This window comes from Acomys minous (assembly GCF_964271855.1).
Source record: "Acomys minous genome assembly, chromosome: 8".
Lineage (NCBI taxonomy): Eukaryota > Metazoa > Chordata > Mammalia > Rodentia > Muridae > Acomys > Acomys minous.
The window spans coordinates 75,269,526-75,290,594 of NC_140489.1; the positions used below are offsets into that span (position 1 = coordinate 75,269,526).

General features: G+C 38.5%; 1 protein-coding gene across 7 annotated transcripts in view; it reads right to left on the reverse strand.

The window, feature by feature from the left end:
• Positions 1 to 19,600, reverse strand: part of DGKB (diacylglycerol kinase beta) — a 693,335-nt gene extending 673,735 nt beyond the window's left edge. For 4 of the 7 annotated variants that reach the window (XM_084791212.1, XM_084791211.1, XM_084791210.1 and 1 more), the window contains exon 1: positions 18,799 to 19,284. The gene's annotated coding sequence lies outside the window, so the exon portion shown is untranslated. Of the gene's footprint in view, positions 1 to 18,798; positions 19,289 to 19,340 lie in introns of those variants that run through there. The other 3 variants (XM_084791209.1, XM_084791213.1, XM_084791214.1) reach the window with 3 other exon arrangements.
• Between the last annotated feature and the right edge of the window lie 1,469 nt (positions 19,601 to 21,069).

The following is a 21,069-nucleotide window of genomic DNA, read 5'->3' on the forward strand; positions in this document are numbered from 1 at the left end:
CTTATCATTGTCTCTATAAACTACTCAGAGCAGAAAGGCTGGTTCAGGTTTTGGCATTGGCAAGAATGAATTCCATGACTCAACTTGTTTAGTATTCAGTCCGACTTACTAACAAACTACCAAATAATCCTTGTGACGAATAAACACAAAATTAAGAATGCAAGTGAGTAGATCCTCCCTGATGCTTTGATTTGTTCCACACTAGGTTACTTCCACAGTTCAGTGCCACTGGCTTCCCTCACAGAGGTGGGAATCCTCCCAGCCAACCCTGTACAGATCATGGCAGCTGGAGTGTCTGGAACCATCTGGATGGGAGGTCCTGTTTGCACCCATTCATTTTGAGGAACTCAGTTGCTCTAAATAAAAATACCTCTCTATCTTATCTCCAAGTTCTTCCAGAGTAGTAGAGCTGGCTATTAATTACCTTCACCCTGTAGAAAGAGGCAAGAGAACCAGCTTAGTGAATACACTTGTGCTCAATTTAGTAAGCTGGGGTTACTCATCACACTAGCCAGGCACGAACACTCCCTGGACAGTATTAGGCCAGCAATATTCTATTCTTCATTATGCAGGCAAAAATGAAGCCCTCACAGGAATCAAATAATCATTTATATCACTTAGCAACTAAAACAGAAAGAGAAAGAAAAGAGTCTTAAAATAAGAAAGTAAAATTGTACTCGTAAAAAAAAAAATCCTGAATTAGTGGTATCTGAAGAACATAGGTCAGAAGGAATTTTCACTGATGAAAGTAAAAGTGATCTTCAATTGAGCTATCAGGGAAGTCATTTAGCCAATCCTAAAATTGTATTTTAATCTTTTTCCTCTTGGCATGAGATAAATATCATACTAAAATGCATTTGCCTACCTCTCTCAGTAATGGCTGAAACCAAACAAAGAGAAAGTTAAAGACACACACACACACACACACACACACACACACACACACACCAGAGTATCAAGTTTATTATAATTACCCAAAAGGATATTAGTCTGGTGGCTTTTAAATTCCATACAGTTTTTGTGTCCTTGTAAAATTATATTCTTTAAATGTCACTGATAAAATAATGAGGGCATATACTATGCCATATTTAAAAAAAGACTAATTATACTTTTTTAGGTCACCACTAACCTTATTTGTATTATTTAGGGAAAACACAGGAGTTATTGAGAAGCTGAGAGGCAACCTCATTCTATCACCTATGCGGCTATGGAAAAGTGAAAAGTGCACACTCACAAAATAGCCGTCCTGAGATGAGCATCTGTCTGTTTGACCTTACATCTAGAAATAGATCATGTTTTTCTCTTCAAGATAGGCAAATCTGTTTCTTTGGATAGACAAAAAAGGCAGAAAGGAAAGAAGAGGGGAGGGAGGGAGATCTTAGAAATCAACAACCTAAAAAAGTGAATATCCACACCTGATCCAAACCTCAACGAAATGCAAGCATTGCTTTATACTAATAGGAAGAAGCTGATGTGGCTGGGGAAACACTTTCTGATAGTGGCACATCAACACCTACATCTGACACTACGGAAGTAGCATGGCACAGGGGAGACACTGACCTGTTCTTCACTCTCTCTGTTTCTGTGACCCACCCCTGCCACCCCAGCCTTCTGTTTACTTCTAGGAATCTTCATGGTCTCCATACTTGCTTCTGTCCAATCCTGTAAACAAGCATTGTCCTTCCCCTCACTTATATCCAAATTCACAACTAAACACCAACACACACACAGAGAGAGAAAAAGAGAGGGGAGGGAGAGAGAGAGAGAGAGAGAGAGAGAGAGAGAGAGAGACAGAGACAGAGAGAGAGAGAGAGAGAGACAGAGAGAGAGAGAGAGAGAAAGAGAGAGAGAGAGAGAGAGAGAGAGAGAGAAATGAGAGTGATGGGGGTAATGAGGGAGAGAGAGCTTCTTCTGTAAAGTACTTGCTAGACAAACAAGAAGACCCAGATTCACCCAGATTCAACAAAGACAAGCAGCAGCAAAGATAAACTCCCACAGAGACAAACACTAATACAACCCCTAGCACTGAGGAGCTCACTGACCAGCCAGTGAGATACCCTATCAAAGCACAAGGTTGACTGCTCTCCTTGGAAACAGCACTCAAGTTTAACCTGTGGTGTACACACACACACACACGCACGCACGCACGCACGCACGCACGCACGCACACACATGCACACACGTGCGTGCACACACACACAATATGCATACCCACACACATTTTAAAGACTACATCTAACTTAAGTAGTTAAAAATGTAAGTATAAAAATTTTACATAATGTTGTATTTACTTTACTTAGTCAAATTAAAAATAGTCTCATTTGCTCAAAGCAGAGCAGCATGGTTTTATAGACCCACAGCAAGCAAATGCACTTACTACTGCTCACTACCAACTGGGAGAAATATGAGTGACATACACTTTCAGATGCAGACTAAAAGTTGAAAGCATTGTTGGCCCAGAGAGATGATTATGAGACAATAATTTAACAATTGCCAATAAAGAAAGGAGCATTATTATTCACATCATATTTAACTCTATGCTTTTTTAGAGTCTGCTTTGTGCCATGTACTTTTCCAACCACCGAAGAAGCTTTCATTGTCATTTTTGTTGATTTGTTTTATATATTTAAAAACTAGAAGACACAGTAATAGTGCAAGAAAAATAAAAGAGTAACAATGAGGCATGGATGCTATAATCATGAAAAGACTCAAGGAGGGCAGAGGCAGGCAGAAAATAAGATTAAACTACAGCGAATTATAGCAATTTTCCATTTATGTCAAAAGTTTAACATAAATGTTCAAACCTTAAGAGCAAAATAAGAATAGTACAAAGAGAACACTGTTAAAATACTTTTTGTTATAATGAAATATTAACTTTTGGTGTGACAGAGATTTATCAGGTGCTTCAGGGGGGAATGGGAAAAAATACTAAGTGTGGGTGCTTAGAAGAATTACCAAGACGAGTGATCTCAAATCTGTTACAGCACCAGTATTCACGGCTCTGATTTTGAGCATCATCAGCTAACCTGAGTAGAAAAGCACAGGCAGAACGCTTGGTTGAATAAGGCTGGCCAAATGTAAAATAGAAGAAAAAGAGTACGTGCAATGAAGATTTGAGGAGACAGAGATTGAAATTGTGTGCTAGATCTTCTTGTCTGGATGGAAAGTGGAAGGAAAGAAGGGATGAGGAAGCACTGGTTCTAGGAGGGAAGGACAGCAGTGGATGCAGTTTTCTGTCTCATACTTCCAAAGTGGAGTGGACAATGAGGAAGCATTAACACCCAATGAAGAGGAATGTCAATGGCCTTCTAAACAGTAGGGGTCCCAACTATACACTTTCACTGGCCTTATGAAGAGAAGAGATGTGGAATAAGAAGACAGCCATTCAGATTTTCAAATCAGAGAGAAAAGCAAAGATGACAGATGATGCTCTTGTGTAAGTGGAGCATCTAAATTCAAGGAAGAAAAAATGTACGTTTTTCTATGCTTCTTCCCAAGGACCTGAATTGAGTTGCACATTGAGATGAACTGTTATCACTAAGTTAATGACTGCCGACTCACATATGCCCTCCCAACATAGATCACACCCTGTGACTCTGGTAAATAATGGCTCTAACCTTCCAATATAAACTTTTTCAATTTATTGGAAATTTATTCTGACAGAAAAATGAAAATTCCAGAGATCCCCTCAAGTTGACATGTCTGTTTAGATTGTGCTCTGCCCCCTGGGTTTTGTTCACAGGGGATGTTTTACCCTTATGAAGTACAAGCAATATCTGTATGTCTCAGTTTAAAAATTCAATATAGCATCCCCAGATAATCATTAACTGTCCTTCTCTTCCAAAGTATTTCTTTCATGCTCCTCTTCTTATGTATATGTAAATATACATAAAATTCCATTTCAGAAAGATGAAAGTTACTGCAAACCCACTTACTCTCAAGAAGCAGTCTGTCTTTCACCAAATGAGCCATATTTCACCCCTGAACTCCCCGTCAATCAGCATAATGCATCTGGGCTTTGGTTTCCACTCCAGGACTTTACACCCTTAGATCACCAGGAAACTCCCTGTGTTCCAATATGGCTGACAAGTTTTCAGTCCTTGTCTCAGTTTGTCTCTCCATAACACCCAACAGAGACAAGCACATTGCTGCTGCTATTGGGCATTGTGACAGGCCTTTAGATTCCCAGTGGGTTATGGTGTGGTTTACCATCTCCATGGCTATATGTTTTCACTTTTTGCAAGCTATTCCACTACACTAAATAAATCAAAATTATCTCTTAATATTATTTGTTGTCACTCTAATATTTCCCCAGGTATTCAGATCTCTGCCAAATGTTTCTATTACAAACCAGATAAACAAATGGATGTCTCTTTCCAGGTTTGCTGTTATCTCTTTGTTCATTATAGGCCACTGTTCACTAAAGAGTTATATTGCATAGAATGACAGAAACACTGGTATTCATAGGGAAATATGAGAAAAAATGATCTCTAGATATTTCTTTAAAATGCCCTGGCCTTTTTTTAATGAATTCATAATTTCTCAAGATTCAGCTGAGGTTGTAATAATCTAATTAATTAATTAGATGTCTCTCTCTTTGACTCCTATACTACAATAGCCTTCAAATATTACTGAACATAGCTTGAGGTATTCTGATTTCTACACCTATACGTCTCTTTCCACATGGTGTCAAGGTCAGGTTATTGTTGTAATTTTCTTTCCAGAATCACCTATTCTGATGCAATGAAGGTCCTAAAATGTCTTAAATGAATAATTGAATGCTAATAGATCATAACTTCTTAACTTCCAAACTCCAGTTTTCAATGACGCTTTAATAGATATTTCCAGAATGAAAGACACTGTGATTAAATAACATAACACTGGGAAAGTTTGTACTTAAACTGCTATCTATAGACTCTACCATATATTGTGTGTGAAGGACTATTTCTATGTGCCTTTTGAAATTCTGATTGAAGAAGAAATTATGATCAACATAATGCTGCTAATAAATGAAAATTGCAGCAAATATAACAGGTAGTTTTGTTTAACAATGTCACTAGAATTAGAAATGAAAAGCCAATTGTTAAGCCATAAAAACTGTGATTTAAAGTCAAATTTAAGACCTTTTCATCTTAAATATCCTTACACTGATAAAATCTTTATGTTAAGCATCAAGTAGGCATCCAAGTAGCCTGGATAAAAGTTGAATCAACAGATACAAGAAAATATTTCTAGCTGAACATCGAAACATAAGTATTTCAGTTTCAGAGTAAGTAGCTGTGGTGTTTGTATAGAGCACATTTCAAACCAGAGACTTGACCAGTTGTTGTCAACCTTCCTAATGCTACAACCATTTAACACAATTCCTCATGATGTGGTGATGGCCCAACAATAAAATTATTTTCATTGCGACTTCATAACTATAATTTTGCTATTGCTGTGAATCATAATGTAAATATATGATATACAGATGCCAAGGGGACTTCTTTAAAAAGATCCTTTACCCCCCTCCAAGGGTCATGACCTACAGGTTGAGAGTCACTGCTTCAAACAAGCAGCAACCATGGTCCTTAGAATGTCTTTTATGCTATACTTTGGTAACAGGTGACAGGCAGGGACTTCTATTTGACAAATAGAAAGTTCTAACATATGCTTCAACAAACAACCTTATGTAACAATAGAACACCCATCCTGGTATTCAGATCTCTTATTAAGAACAACAGGATAGCAAAGTGACTCATCGGCTTGTGTGCTCTTTCTTGATTCTAGTAATTTGGGACAAGTGTGGGGAAGTTACAAGTTGTTAATGTGTAGCTCAAAATGACAGATGAGGGAAGTAACTAAGCAACATTAACTACTTATATTTTCTATTCTTCCAAAGCTGCCCAAAGCTGAATAATTCTATAATATAAAGGAAAGAGAAAAGGTAATGTGGGAGTCATGTTTTTGACTGAATGAAAATGTTGTGTTTAATAAGTCTGAGAATGTGATTAACTGTGAATGCATCAGATTTTGCTCTAGATGATTATGTGAGATTAGGTGTAATGCCCTGACCTCACTTCTATTATCACTACAAGCTGGACAAAGTGGAGGCACAATGGAAAACAACAAAATGGAGTGAGTGGTGCGGGTATGTTTGAGAGTAATGCAAGTGGTTCTTGCAACCAGGGTTTTCTCATGTAACTTGGCTCCCGTGCTGTCTGTATCTGCTCTTGATTCTTATCAAAGCAAGCGTATAAGAGCAACTCATGCACTTGGCTCCATATTACATATCTTGCCTCTAGCTCTTCCAGTCATTGGAGTTATGGTAACTATTAGCACTGGGGGGTTTCTCTGATTTCCTGATGCATCCTTTGCTGACCCTGGCAGAATGTTTCACAAAGGATATATATCAATAGTTGAAGAAAAGAATCAGATACAGGGCATGGTGTTAATGTGTCTATCTCTTGAGGTGACCATCTTAGTAACCCCATTTACATGACACTTAAACTTCCTGAATAGCTGGCTATTGGTTATAGAATTCAAAACTCACCCAAGGAAAGGCACGACAAGTGAAACTTCTCCATCTCTACCTCTTTTCATTAGCCAGCAAAGGGAAGTCTTGGTGAAAAGCCAAGGGAGAAACACTTCCTTATGTTCTCTGTGTCAGCAAAACAACTTGCTGAATAAACCACAAACTCCTCTTTCTGCAGGTTCTGTTTTCAGGTCAAGGATTCTGTAACTGTTTCCCATTGCACTCTCCATTTCTTTTACTTCATATAACTCAAAGGCTGTCTATCTGGCCAATAATAGCTTTCCCCAAACAAGAGGTACACGTGGGTAAAAACAGCAGGCAAGTCAACACAAAGCAAAACAGAATACGTCTGCTGAGTTAAATGTATGTCATGACCATGTTTTTAGGATGTTAGAAAGAAAAATGAAAACCCTCTAATTGTGGTTTTAGAAATGGTGTAAGAAATGATAATGTCAGAGGTTTAATTATATGTGGTCTACAATGCATTTCTGGTTTATCTATATTAACAGCAACCTCTTTCTCTTTAAATAATTCAAGAAAATCTTTTTGAGGAAAATAATAATGAAGACAGTCTAGACAGAAAGCTTAGAATAATAAATAGCTTTGCAAGCATCACTAAGTAATTTAATTAATATAAAAAAGGACTATATACATTTATATCCCCTTTATAACATTTTCCTTAATATATCTGAAACAAAATTACAAGTTATCTCAGGCTAGAAGTAGCTAATATGATATTCTCTCTCTCTCTCTCTCTCTCTCTCTCTCTCTCTCTCTCTCTCTCTCTCTCTCTTGTATATGTGTATGAAGTATATCTATGCAAATGTGTATAAGTGGAGTGTGTGTGTGGGGGGGTGTATGGCATTCGTGGTATAAGTGTGGTGGTATATGCTTTACCTGTGCATGCATGTGTGCATATCTGTGTGGGGACGAAGGCTAGAAGTTCATGGCCAATGTCTTCTTCTATAGTTCTTCCCCTTTTTATTTTTCAGGTGTTTTGTTTTCTCTCTGAATCTAGAGCTAACTCATTTAGCTAGACTGGCTGACCAGTGAGCTCCTAGAGTCCTTCTTTCTTTATCACTGAAAGCACTGGGGTTGCAGAGGCAAAGCACCATTCCTGACTTTCACTTCCATGCTGGAGATCCACTCTAAGGACTTTGAGCTCATATAACAATCACTTTTCCTCCTGAGCCCTCTCCAGACCCTCATATCTTTTGAGTGTTTATTGTGTCTATTCTTATCTAAAGCCTCAACATAAGTGATTAAAGCATGCATTTATATGAAGTAGGTTTTGTTTTTCTTCATATCTATTTTAAAGGAAATCGGAACCAAAACATCTAAACACTAGACTGATGTTTAAACAGATATTAGGAATTGAGCCCAGGCAGGACTTTTAAATGTAGTCAGAAGCTTTAAGCTGTATTTCATAATACATAAAAAAACAAATGAAATTAAATTCAAATTAGCATTTTTTTATATTGAACAGTTTTATATGTGGTTACTTTTTCCTAACCATTATCTATATTTCTATCTCATCATGAACAATCAAAATGTGGAATTGTCTAAAGATAAAGAAAATAAATTAGAAAGCAAGGTCCAGCTGCTTTGCTAGGGAAACATCATGCTGTGATTACTCAGTTAATGAAACTCTAAAGACATTTTAAATAGCTAACACATTTCTCTTCCTACCTGGACTCCTACTGATTAAAATTCTTACATAATTACTGATTTATGGGGATTAGAGATAAGAATAATATAGAATGATTTGACCTCAGAAGGTATTGTTAAATAAGTCTTTTATTTGAAAAGTCATGTGCTAGGTCTAATTCACAAAGTCATGGAATTTAAATATGTAAAGAAAACGTTATAATAGCATCATTAAAAGTAAAATTTAAGTTATCACAAGAACTCAACACACTTCTTTGGAAAACAGATTGAAGACTGATTTTCCCTTTTATTTTATTTTATTTTTCCAAGATAGGGTTTCTCTGTGCAGTATTGGCTGCCCTGGACTTGCTTTGTAGACCAGGCTAGCCTCAAACTCACAGTGATCCATCTGCCTCTGCCCTCCAAGTGCTGGGATTACAGCATGCGACACTGCACCTGGCTTGATTTTCCCTTTTTTTTAAACTATGGTTTCTTCTTTGGTAATGAAGAAATGCACAGTCTGCAGAAATGACCGAACCTGGGTTAGTTACAGTTAACTTAAAACTGTACAAGGTGTTTTTCTTTAAGAAAAAAAAAAGAAAGACATAAACAATCTCAATTCTCAATGCTTTCTATAGGGCTGGGGATGTAGCTCCGTCAGTAGAGTGCTTGCCTACCTTGCAAGAAGCACTAGGTTTGATTCCCAGCACAACAAAACACCAGGTGCGGTAGCATGCACATATAATGACAGCATTTATAAAGTGCAGTAAGGAATATCAGGCATTTACTTGGGCTATTTGAGAAGCTTTCTCCAAATAATTGAATTGGTTTTCAACTTCATGCTACTTCCAAAAGAGAGAACTCCTTTGATACTTCATTCATTCTGACATTTGTTTTTATTTTCTGTCTAACAATAAAATATTATTTCAACCCCAGAAATTATATATCAATGAATATTTGTATTTTATGATTTGGAAATAATACATAAATTTCTCATATTAAAGTTGTGACCTATATTATAAATACAAATAAGATCAGAAATGACCCCAAAATAGAGCATTCTAAGCTAAGGCGTGAATCAGAGAATTCCACAGCTAATTTCAAATAACATGTAAAGTCAAAATGTAGTCATACAGAAAATACTGTGAAACCTAACCTTTATGCTACTTGTATAAATTGTGCATTAAAAAGTAATTTTGTGCTTTGATGTAAGTCAAATCCCCTAAGATATTTTACTGATGCAATGAAATATCACCCCCCCAAATATGAAATACACTTTAGGTCCCAAGAATCTCCCATAATAGATTCATAAACCAAACTACAGAGGGTAATAAATGTATTTTGAATGATTTTATAGTATTTTTATGAGTTCTTATTATCCCAATATTTTTCTGCCTCACATCTTATAGTTTGCAATTAAAATATAATTTCATAATTTTTTTAAAGAAAATCCTTGGTTTTAACCATTATAGAAATGACTCTCCCTGATATTGAAGGGGTTGAATTCAATCAATTGCATCAAGTTCTTTCTAAGTCCCAAAACTGTGTTCTGGAATGAACTGAAATTTAAAAAAAAAAAAGAGAGAGAGAGAAAGAGAAAAAAAGGCCTTGGCTTCTCCTGTAGTTATTGAAGTAACAAGAAAATTTTCACCTTTATGATCAAAAAGAGCACAAGTTGGCGTAACCTCACTTACTGTAGGGCCAGTGGTTAGAATCCATGCAGAATCCCCAGTGTGTCTGATACTAAAGTAGAGGTGTAAAGCATAAAAATGTGCCTTGAAGGGAAACATGTCAGTGTGCAGGAAAACCAAGAGGGTTTGGTTGTCAAGAAATAAACTGCAGATAGAGGAACAAATATAAGTAGAAATAAAGGAGGTGAGGAGAACTGTATGTTCTGCAGAGCTATAATAAGACTAGGAGAGTTAATAGTGACCTTGCAGCTTTTCCTTTAAAGGCATGGTTTCCTTGTGGCTCTAGGTAGAACTTCAAGTACTATATTAAAAAATGTAGAGAGAGTGGGCAGCCTTGACTTGTCCCTGTTTTAGTGGAATTGCTTTGAGTTTCTCTCCATTTCGTTTAAATTTTGCTGTCGGCTTCCTTTATTATGTTTAGGTATGGGCCTTGTATCTCTGATCTCTCCAAAACTTTTATTATGAAGGGGTAATGTATTTTGTCAAAGGGTTTTTCTGCATCTAATGAGAGGATCATGTGATTTTTTTTCATTCAGCTTGTTTATATGATGGGTTACATTGATGGATTTTTAGTATGTTGAACCATACCTGCATCCTTGGGATGAAACCTACTTGATCATCGTACATAATATATTTGATGTTCTTGGAAACAGTTTGCATGTATTTTATTGAGTATTTTTACATCAATGTTCATGAGTAAACATGGTCTAAATGTCTCTTTGTAGAAGCTTTTTGTGATTTGGGTATCAGGGTGACTAGCTTCATAGAATGAGTTTCATAATGTTCCTTCTGTTTCTATATTGCTAAATAGATAGAAGTGGATTGGCATTAGCTCTTTTGTAAATATCAGATAGAATTCTGTGCTAAAACCTTCCGGACCTGAGCGTCTCTCTCTCTCTCTCTCTCTCTGTCTCTCTCTCTCTCTCTCTCTCTCTCTCTCTGTCTCTCTCTCTCTCCCCCCCCCCCCACCTCTCTGTTTGTTCTTCTTTTGTTTTGTTTTTTGTTTGTTTTGTTGGTTGGTTGATTTGGTTATGGTTTCTTGGTTTTTTTGTTTGGTTGGTTGTTGTTTTGTTTGGGAGACTTTTCATGACTATTTCTATTTCCTTAGGGGTTATAGGACTTAAGTTCTAGCTAGAGCAATAAGTATACTAAAGGGGATCAAAGGATATAAGTTGGAGAGGAAGAGGTCAAAGTATTGCTATTCTCAGATGATATGATAGTATACATAAGGGATCCCCCATACATTTGACCAGAGAATGCCTACAGCTGATAAATACGTTCATAAAAGTGGCTGGATACAAGTTTAACTATAAAAAATCAACAGCGTTTCTGTATATAAATGACAAACTGGCTGATATAAAAATAGGGAAATTACTTTTTACAATCGCCACAAATAATATAAACTCAAGTTAAAGAGCTGTATGACAAGGACTTCAAGTCTGTAAAGAAAGAAATTGAAAAGATATTTGAAGATGGAAATATGACCCATATTCATGGATCAATAGGAATAACGGAGTAAAAATGGCCATCTTACCAAAAGCAATCTACATAGTCAATGTAATCCTATCAAAATAACAACACAATTTTAACAGAACTTAAAAGAACAATTTTAAACTTCATGTGGAAAAACAAACAAACAAACAAAAAACAGAATAGCTAAATATAATCCTATACAATAAAATAACTTCTGGAGGTATCTCCATCCCTGACTTCAATCTATAATACAAAACAAAAGTAATAAAAATTGCATGATAATGGCATAGAAATGCATGGATTGATCAACAGAATTTATTGAAAACCAAGAAATAAACCAATGCACCAATGGACCCTTGATTTTTGACAAAGGAGCTAAAATGAAACAATGGAAAGAAAAAAAAAACACCAGCATCATCTACAAATGGTGCTGGTCTAACTGGATGTCTATATGTAAAAAATGTAATAGATTCATGTTAATCACCCTGCATAAAACTCAAGTTCAAATGGATCAAAGTGCTCAACATAACACCAGATACACTATTAGAAGAAAAAGTGGGTAAGAGCCTTAAACTCTGTCACAGGTGACAGTTTCCTGAACAGAATACCAGCAGCTCAGGCTCTAAGATCACCAATTAGTAAATGGGACTTCTTGAAACTATAAAGCTTCTGTAAGGCCAAGGACACTGTCAATAGAAGGAAACAACAGTCTATAGATTGGGAAAAGATCTTCAGCAATCCTACATCCGATGAAGGAATAATATTCAAAATATATAAAGAACTGAAAACATTAGGCACCAATAAACAAAATAACCCAATTTTAAAAAATGGGGCACTGAGCTAAACAGAATCCTCAACAGAGGAATATTGAATGGCCAAGAATCATTTAAAGAAAAGCTCAATGTTCTTAGTCATCAGGGAAATGAGTATCAAAGTGACTCTGAGATTCCGTCTTGCACCCATTAGAATGGCTAAGATAAACAACTCAAGTGACAACACATGCTGATGACAATGTGGAGAAAGGCGAAAACTCTTCCATTGCCAGTGGAAGCGCAAACTTGTACAATCACTTTGGAAATTAATCTGGTGCTTTCTCAGAAAATTGGGAATAGTTTTACATCAAGACTTAGCTATACCACTCCTAGGCACATACCCAAAAGATGTTCCACGATACAACATGAACATTTGCTCAACTATGGACATAGCACTTTTAGTCTTAATAGCAGAAACCAAAAACAGCCCAGATGTCCCTCAAGTGAAGAATGGGTAAAGAAACTGTGGCACATTTATAGAATGGAATACTACTCAGCCAATAAAAACTAAGAAATCATGAAAATTTCAAGCAAATGGAAAAGCAAACAATAAAAGACTTGAGTAAAGTAACCCAGACCCAGAAAGATACACATGATATGTCCTTACTCATGTAAGTAGATTTTAGCTATAAAATACAGGATAACCATACCATAACGCACCAACCACAAGAAGATAAGTAACAAAGAGGATTCAAGAGAGGATACTTAAATCTCACTCAGAAGGGGAAATAGCATAGACAGGGGTAGTTGTTAAAGAGAGGGAACAAGGTAAGAGAGGAAACAGAAAGATATGAGGGTGTAGACCAGATGTGAGGGTGGAGATCAGACCTGGGGTGAGCATGGGTCGAAGAACAAAAGGCCTGTAGATAAAAGAGAAACTATGGTCAGAGCATCTCTGTCATAAACTGGAGGCCAGAGTCAGGGTAGAATCCTAGGGTACAGAAGAGAAACTCTAGCAGAGACTCCTAGTTGCAGAGTCCATAGAGATTAAAAAGAATACACTATAACTAGACAAGTCTCTAGACAGGTAGAGGTAGGGATACACCAACTCACCCACAAAAACTTTGACTCAAAATTTACCCTGCTACAAGATGTGTAGGGTAAAGACTGAGCTGATATATCAGAAATTGAGGGAACGTCCAGCCAATGCCTGACCCAACCCAAGTCCACCCCAACCCCCATGGGAGAGAACTAACCCCTAACACTATTCAAGGTACTCTGCTACGCTTGCAGACAGGAGAGCATAGTTGTCCTTTAAGGCTCCACTCAGCAGTGCTTCAAAACAGATGCTGAGGCTCAGAGGCAAACATTGGGTGAGGCTTAAGGAACCTTGTGGAGAAGTGGAGGGTAAGGAGAAAAGGTTATAGAGGTTACAGAAGCATCACAGGAAGACCAACAGAACCAACTAACCAGGGCCCAGAGGGGCTTGCCGAGACTGAAGCAACAACCAAAGCCCATGCATAGACTTGACCTAGGCTGCCTACAATGATGTACCTGATGGGCAGCTCAGGGTTCATGTGGGTCTCCTAGTAATAGGAGCAGGGGCTGCCTCTGACATGGACTTTCTTGCTAGCTTTTCAATTACTTTCCCCTGGCATATTGTTTTGCCAGGCCACAGAGGAAGAGGAGGACATGCTCAGTCCTGATGTAACTTGATTATCTGGGGTGGATGAGAAGGGGGTGCTTCCCTTTTCTGAGGAATAGAGGAGGAGAATGGGGGAATGGAGTGGAGGGTGGGACTGGGAGGTGAGAAAGAATAGGGCTACAACCAGGATACAAAGTCAAAAAGCAATGACAACAAAAAGCATGGGTCCTAGAGCCAGACTTTCTGGATTCAAGACTCAGATCTACATCTACCAATGTGTGACTGTGGAAAAAGCCACTCCACCCTTCTTCATTTTCATTCTTCAGCTATTTTTCAGCTTGCTTCTTTATATAATGGGAAGGAAAAAATATCAGTAAGATTGTCAGGTGGAGGAAATAGTCAAGATTAAATGTATGATGCTTGCAAAAGCTCTCCCATATAGGAAGCATTCTGAAAAGCTGCTGGCATTATCTTTGAGCCATGAGAGGGTGACAGCCAATGGGTCAAACCTCAACCCTCTGCTTCCACCCCCAAGAAGAAATGTCTAAAATGACAAGAATATGAATAGGGACCAAGGATGTGAGTGTTTGCAAACCACCTTCATCACACTCATGTTTCAAAACAGTGCTATAGCATGGTCCCTCTTTATAGAGCACATTCATATATTTTCTGATTTTGAGTTAGCTGCTTTTGCTCCTTGCATTTAGTGTGATTGGCAAGTGCCAGTCAAAACTAACCAAGCTCAGGACATAGTATTTTATATTTGCAATGCAATGCAAACTTGCTGTTCAAGGGCATATCCTTCTTTTCATAATGTTGGGTCATATAATCCTTAAAGAAAAATAAAATCCTGCTGTTTAAATTTAGCATGGTTAGAAAGACCAATCCTAAAATATTGTTTGGCTCTATGCCTATAACATTTTCATTATATTCTTGATATGGTTGCCTTCTGAGATAAGAAGATAAGTGACAGTAGTCAGGTTAGGCTCCTTCACACTTGACAGTTTCTGTAAATGACCATGTTGGTTTTATTCTCACTAGTTAAAGATGGTCTTTACCTTTCCTGGAAAATTTTTAGGAGATGGTTATGGAAGAACCAGTGGTATTTCCATACACTGCAGAGTTTTATCTCATCATCTGGCCCTTCACCACCATATTTCTTTACCTTTTTGTTCTCTTTTAAACATATATAAGGACTGACCAAAGGTAAACCTAATCTAATTTTTATACTCAAACTTTATACGATATGTTTGAGTCTATGCTTTATTCTTGACTTTAAAATCTACCCTAAACACAGCCCAAAGAACTTGTATTTCCATGTCTTGCAGGAAAAAACACCTATGCATATTTTTACAGCAGCCTCCTGTGGAGAAGTTCCCTTTTGGAACTTTGAAATTATTTCCTCATGCTGTAGCACCATCGTTTTCCTGGTGCCTACCCTAGTTGCAGTTCCACAGTTTGTAAAGCTAGAAATTGGAATGGTGACTATGTCAAATTTAGACTTGAGGTCAATTTAGATTCTGATTTTGTGGTTTCTATCCTGAGTATGAAGAGAGCAAGGTGGTCTCTCTTAGCTACCATCATTTCTTAATTAGCAGTATCAACAAAAATGATACACTCAAACACTTGATCCACAGCAGAGTTCTTTCCTAATAGAAGAGGTAGTAAAGAGACCAGGAACGGGAATCAACCAGGGAGATTATCCCAGTCTACCATGTGTCAGCTACATTGGCTTCAACATATTCTCTTTTCAATAACATCTTCCTTCTCTAGCTTTTGTATCATAATTAAGAAAACACATTCAAAGTGCATCTCCCACAGTTACTACACTTGCAGTAATTGCTAACTGCTTATTCATTGTGTGGTGAGCAATCATACATGGTAATAATCCAGGAAGCTCTCAAGTGCTTCAGTCTTCCTCCCAACACCTAATCATGAACAAGTACACAAAACTCTTACTTGAGGTTAAACTTCATGTCAGTGCTTCATGAAGGAGAAAATTTTATAGAAGGGGCAATGGGAATCTCATTCACAGCTTTGCTTGAAGCTTCCTCTGGGCAGGTGCTCTTGGCTAGAGGTATTACTCCTAAGGGAATTCTGTAGCTGTCATGCATATACAAATACAACTCTGATCCCAAAGCCAGGCAGGAGAGGATAATATTAGAATGGTTTCTCCAGCCTGTCTATAATGTCAGTCGTTATTAGTAGGAACTAGCTACTTACTAACATTGAGATTTCTGGCTACATCTATTTCCTTCAATAGCGTGCAAGGCAAAGCCTGAGTCACAGGCTTCTTGCCTAGTTCAGACACTGTTCCAACAATTTTCACTAATGGTTTAAACATTAAAATATCTTTTCTACAAAGTAATTTTAACAATCCTGTTCCATCATACAATGCCTGCTCTTACTGTAGTATGACCAAACTGTGAAACATGAAGCATTGCTACCACTCAGCTCTTATAAACTTCTATCTTTGAAGAACTCTTTCTTATATACATATTTTGTTATAATTTATTTACATTACATCTCGATTGTAATCCCCTTGCTCTTATCTTCCTGTTACCACCCTCCCTCCCCCTTCTGCCCTATTCCCCTCCCCTAGCCCTCTGACCCCATTGGGTCCTTTTCCCACACCTTCTGACCACAGCCTATCAGGCCTCATCTGGAAGCCTGCATCCCCTTCCTCTGTGTTCCCACAGGGTCTCTCCTCCAAGGGGCAGAGATCAGATCTCAGGCTGAGACAGTCCCTTCCATTCTCCCTGGAGAGAATGAGCTGTCCATAGGCTACATTTGAACAGGGGGTCTAGGTTCTCCGCTTGCAATGACCTTGGTTGGTGCATCAGGTTGGGCAGGACTCCCTGTGTCCAGATCCTCCAGCCTAGTCTCCTTATGGCGCTTTCACCCCGCCACCCTCAAGCTGGTCCTTCCATCCCTCATCTCTGCCATGCAACTCCCAGTTCTTAACCAAGAGTCAGGCTTTAAGCAAGCAGCTATCAAAAACAAGGTAATCTTGATATTTGAGGGCAAATGGATGGAACTAGAGACAATCATCCTGAGTGAAGTAGCCTAGACCCAGAAAGACATGCATGGCATATATTCACTTATAAATGGATATTAGCCCAACATAGTTGTCCTCAGTGGGACAGATACTGAAGAACTCTTGATAGATGGCTGTGAGGCTCTTATCCAGGTTTTCTTTCAATTAGGTGAATATCTGATTTCAAGTACCTTCAGAGTGTTATGGAACTGCTCTCTCTGTCGGTCCATCTATGTCTCTCTCTGTCTCTGTCTCTGTCTCTGTCTCTGTCTCTGTCTCTCTCTCTCTCTCTCTCTCTCTCTCTCTCTCTCCCCAATGCTAAATAAGATACTTCTCCATGGTCACGTATGTAGAACCATGACAGACACATTCCCTAGCTCACATGTTACACAATGATTCATAGAGTTACATAGTGGGATTATGCATGGAAAAACTTTCAAACACAGGGTGTTTCCCTAAATAACTGGGTATTTCAACAACAAAAATGCCCCAAACACTAAGTGAGCCTTTTATAGCTAGAGATTTCTGATCTGAGTAGTTGATTAGACAAAACAATTCTGTTTACTCTTTGACTTGTCTTATTTTGACTAACGTAACAGATTAGACGGTCCAGAGAAAGAGTCAGACACAATTTAAAACTAAATTGGTAGCATAAATGAAGCCCTAAATTTCTTCTTTTCTCATAATAGAGAATTTCAAAATTACATTGCTTTTCACAAGTACTAGTTTTAAAAACTTCTTTTTTCCTACTATTTAGACAGTGTCTCACTCCATAATCTAGAACTCTCTGTGTAAATTGGTCTGGCCTCAAGTTCATGACAATCCTCCTATTTCAGAGCTGGGTAGGATAACAGGTATAAGTCATGTCTGGCCACAAAATTTGTTTTGAAAGTTTGAAACCAATTTGACATATAAAACCTATATGCAAGTGTCATGTTGAATATCCTGGAGTCCTGGAGTCTATTTTAGGTAACTTTTGCCATAACTATAATCATTATTGGTATAAAATATAGTGAAATAGTAACTTCTTCTGAGATCCTTCAACTAAGTGTAACTTTCACTCATTCTAATTAAGAGATTCTTTTATTTCTCTTTTTTTCCCCCTGTCATTAAAAAAAAAAATGGGGGAGGGGACAAGAGAGAGAAACTGCCCAGATAATTCCAATTGTTTTAAGTTAATTATTTCTAGGTTCTCTTCTACAAAAGACCTTTAGTATGCTGCCAACATCCTTGTTTATTTGGTAATTTGCTTTACAATGGTCTGGCCCATGCTGACCTATTTTTAAAAGAGTTGGTTATCTGCAGTTTGAGCAAACTGGCAGGAGTTGTTTTGGAAAGTTCTTAAGCCTTCATTTTCTTCTGCCAGTGAATACACTCCTGCTAAGTAGCTAAGTACAATGGCATCGACATGAAAATCATCGCTTTGAAATCATGCTGGTTAGGCAGGCGGTAGAGATGGTTGTAACAGTAAGATCCTGGGAGGCTCTCCACCTCACCCACTAAGAAGAATTTTCATGTTTAGTCATATCACCAGGGTCGCCCAGACCGTCACCAAACAGCTAGCTATAGATCAAGTTCAGCTTTAATTTTATATTATAAAAGTAATTAAGATGCATACTAGTTTGGTTTGCTTGTCTGTTTATGAACTAGAAAATGAACCTGGAATTTAGGACAATTGGGGCATTTGAAAATCGAAGCCAGCCGGCTTCTCTGATAGCTTTCCATCCGCCCCCACAGCAGACCTGCCATCTCATCAGTAACTTTCAGGCGGTCACACTCGCTCACCAATCTCTTTGCCTGTAATCACAATGAATTGAGCGCTTTCCCCAGACTTAGCTAACATTAGGTTCCCTGCTGCAGGTAACAGTAAGGCGACCAATAACACAGAAGTGAGGGACACAAAAATGCTTTCAGATTTGCATGGGAAATCTGAAGCTCTGCTTTCCTAACTTTCCTCGCCATTTCTTCTCAGCTTCCCTGCCCCCGCACCACATACCCAGAGGCCACTCAAACTGCCAACCGTGCTGAGTTGAACTTACTGCAGCGTGATGCAGGCGAAGGCTAGGCGCATCCCTGAAGCGAGAGCGACAGCTTTTCCGGAGAGGAACTGGTACCAGCCAGCTCTCAGGATCCTTTCCAATTCACATGCTCTGCGCTCGCTCTGTCAGAAGGCTCCCACACAGGCAGGCTTCCCCCAAGAGCAGAGCTTCGAGAACTCCGCTCAGAGCATCCTCCTCCCTGATGCCACCCCCTTCCAGAACACACGGCCCGGTTGGAACTAGTGACTGAAAGATGGAAGTCTTCTTCCAGGCAATGGCACGGGCTGCCTGCAGCCCACCACTCCCAGATCATTTGCAACTCAAAAACAGCGGAGGCTGAGAGCTGTAGGCTTCCGGAGCCTGAAAGTCAATTTTGGCATCTCCTCTTCCCCACATCTCACTCCTCCCACTTCACCCTCCTCTGCTGAAGGCCACCTCCAGTCCTCTGGTCTTCTGCACAGGCTAGGTATCGCAAAGGCTTGTTTCCTTATGCAAACCAATAAGCATCAGGAATGAAACTGAATTTGTTAGGGAGGAAATACCTGTTGTCCATGCCTCCTATCGCTCTTCCCTCGATGTCGTGATCCTGGATTTGTGTGAGAACGCGTTGATTCGGGAAGTGTGTGCAATGTGTGTGTGGTGGTGAGGCAGCGGTCTGCCTGGCTGGAAGCTACAGCCCTGCTTGGCTGCTGAGGCTGCTGCTGCTACTATAGCCGTTGGGGCACCGGAGGAAAAAAGACAGGGAGATAGGGCTTCCCAGATGTTTAACTGCCGGCTGAGTTATTATCACACGGTGGGAGACAGTAGCTCTTATTGAGAGAATGGGGAGACCAGTTCCTGTTATTGAGACTTTTAGCTGGATTGTCTGCAATTGCTATTATTTGGTGTAAATTTCCCCCTCCACCAGAAATCTGATGCTCATCTCCCCTCTCCTCATTACTAAACTGTACTCTGACTAGCTACTCAGTCACTGCCCACCGCTCTCATCCTTTTAATGCTCTCTGTTGCTTCATCCCTGATTGGTGACTGAGAGCAGGTGTATGGAGGGTGGATAAGAATAAACCACAAAGGCGATTGATGAAGAAAAAAAAATAGTTGCAACCAATCAGGACACAGATAATGACGGGCTTTTTTTTTTTTTGAGCCATATGTTAAAACTAATGCATTGGATAATAAATATATACCATCGTTACTTAATCCAATGTGTGCAAATCCTGCTGGGAATTAAGGTGCACGTTCACTTTGCTCCAATGAATGTTACACTGACACATGTGTTTTAATGGTTCTCAGCCTCCTTACAAGATATCCACTGTGATTTCAACATATCAGCACGACTTTTTCAGATGCAAACACTGCTGAAGACTGCCTGTTATTTCTAGGGATACAAACTCTCATTGGTTCATCACTCTCTGGCTGAACATATAGTGAAATGAAAACTGCTAAACAGCAGAAGTTGCAGACATCCACATCCCTCTCAAATGATTAGCAGCATCTCAGTGTCTAGTATCATCTGATGTAGAATAGTTTGTGTTCATATTGTTCAATAATAGATTGGAGGTACTGAATAACATAAACACACATTTAATGAACAGTATTTGCACCTTATTGTTAGCTTTCAGTTGTCTGAACTAAAAATATCCATAATTCTTTTACATTTTGTTTGTGATACACACTTTGAACTATTTCTGCCTTGCTCTGCACACTTTTCCCATGTGCCATATTTATGCTCAATCACAGGGCTTGAAAAAATCAAGGTTAAACAACATAGACAGAAACTTGAAAAAAAGTCAAGCCCAGAAAATATAACAAAGCCAAAAGAAAGAAAATAAGCCAGAAGAATTAATAATGTATCTTCTCTTAATTTGTTTATATAAGAAAATCATAGCTTTTAAGTAAATAAAGACAAATTAATGAACAAAGCACTTATCAATTATTTAACAGATAATCAATTTACCAAAAAACTTCAATATAATTACAGTGAAAATTTTTATCAATGTTTTAAATAAATATATAGTGTACTAAGATATATCAGATATTTTAAGTATCAAATTTTAATAAATCATACTTTTGTCCCTTCATGGCCTTTTCCTTTCCTTGCACACAGTGCAGACAACATAAAGAAGTAATCTCCACATCTAAGAAGCACATTCTGATAAGAGAGTTGGTTTAATCCACTGGGCTTTGATTTCAGACTAGCTCTATTGAATGCCCCCAGCGTCTGGGAGAAAGCAGGGCTCCCACGTGGACTCCTGCTGTTCCTGCACCCACTCC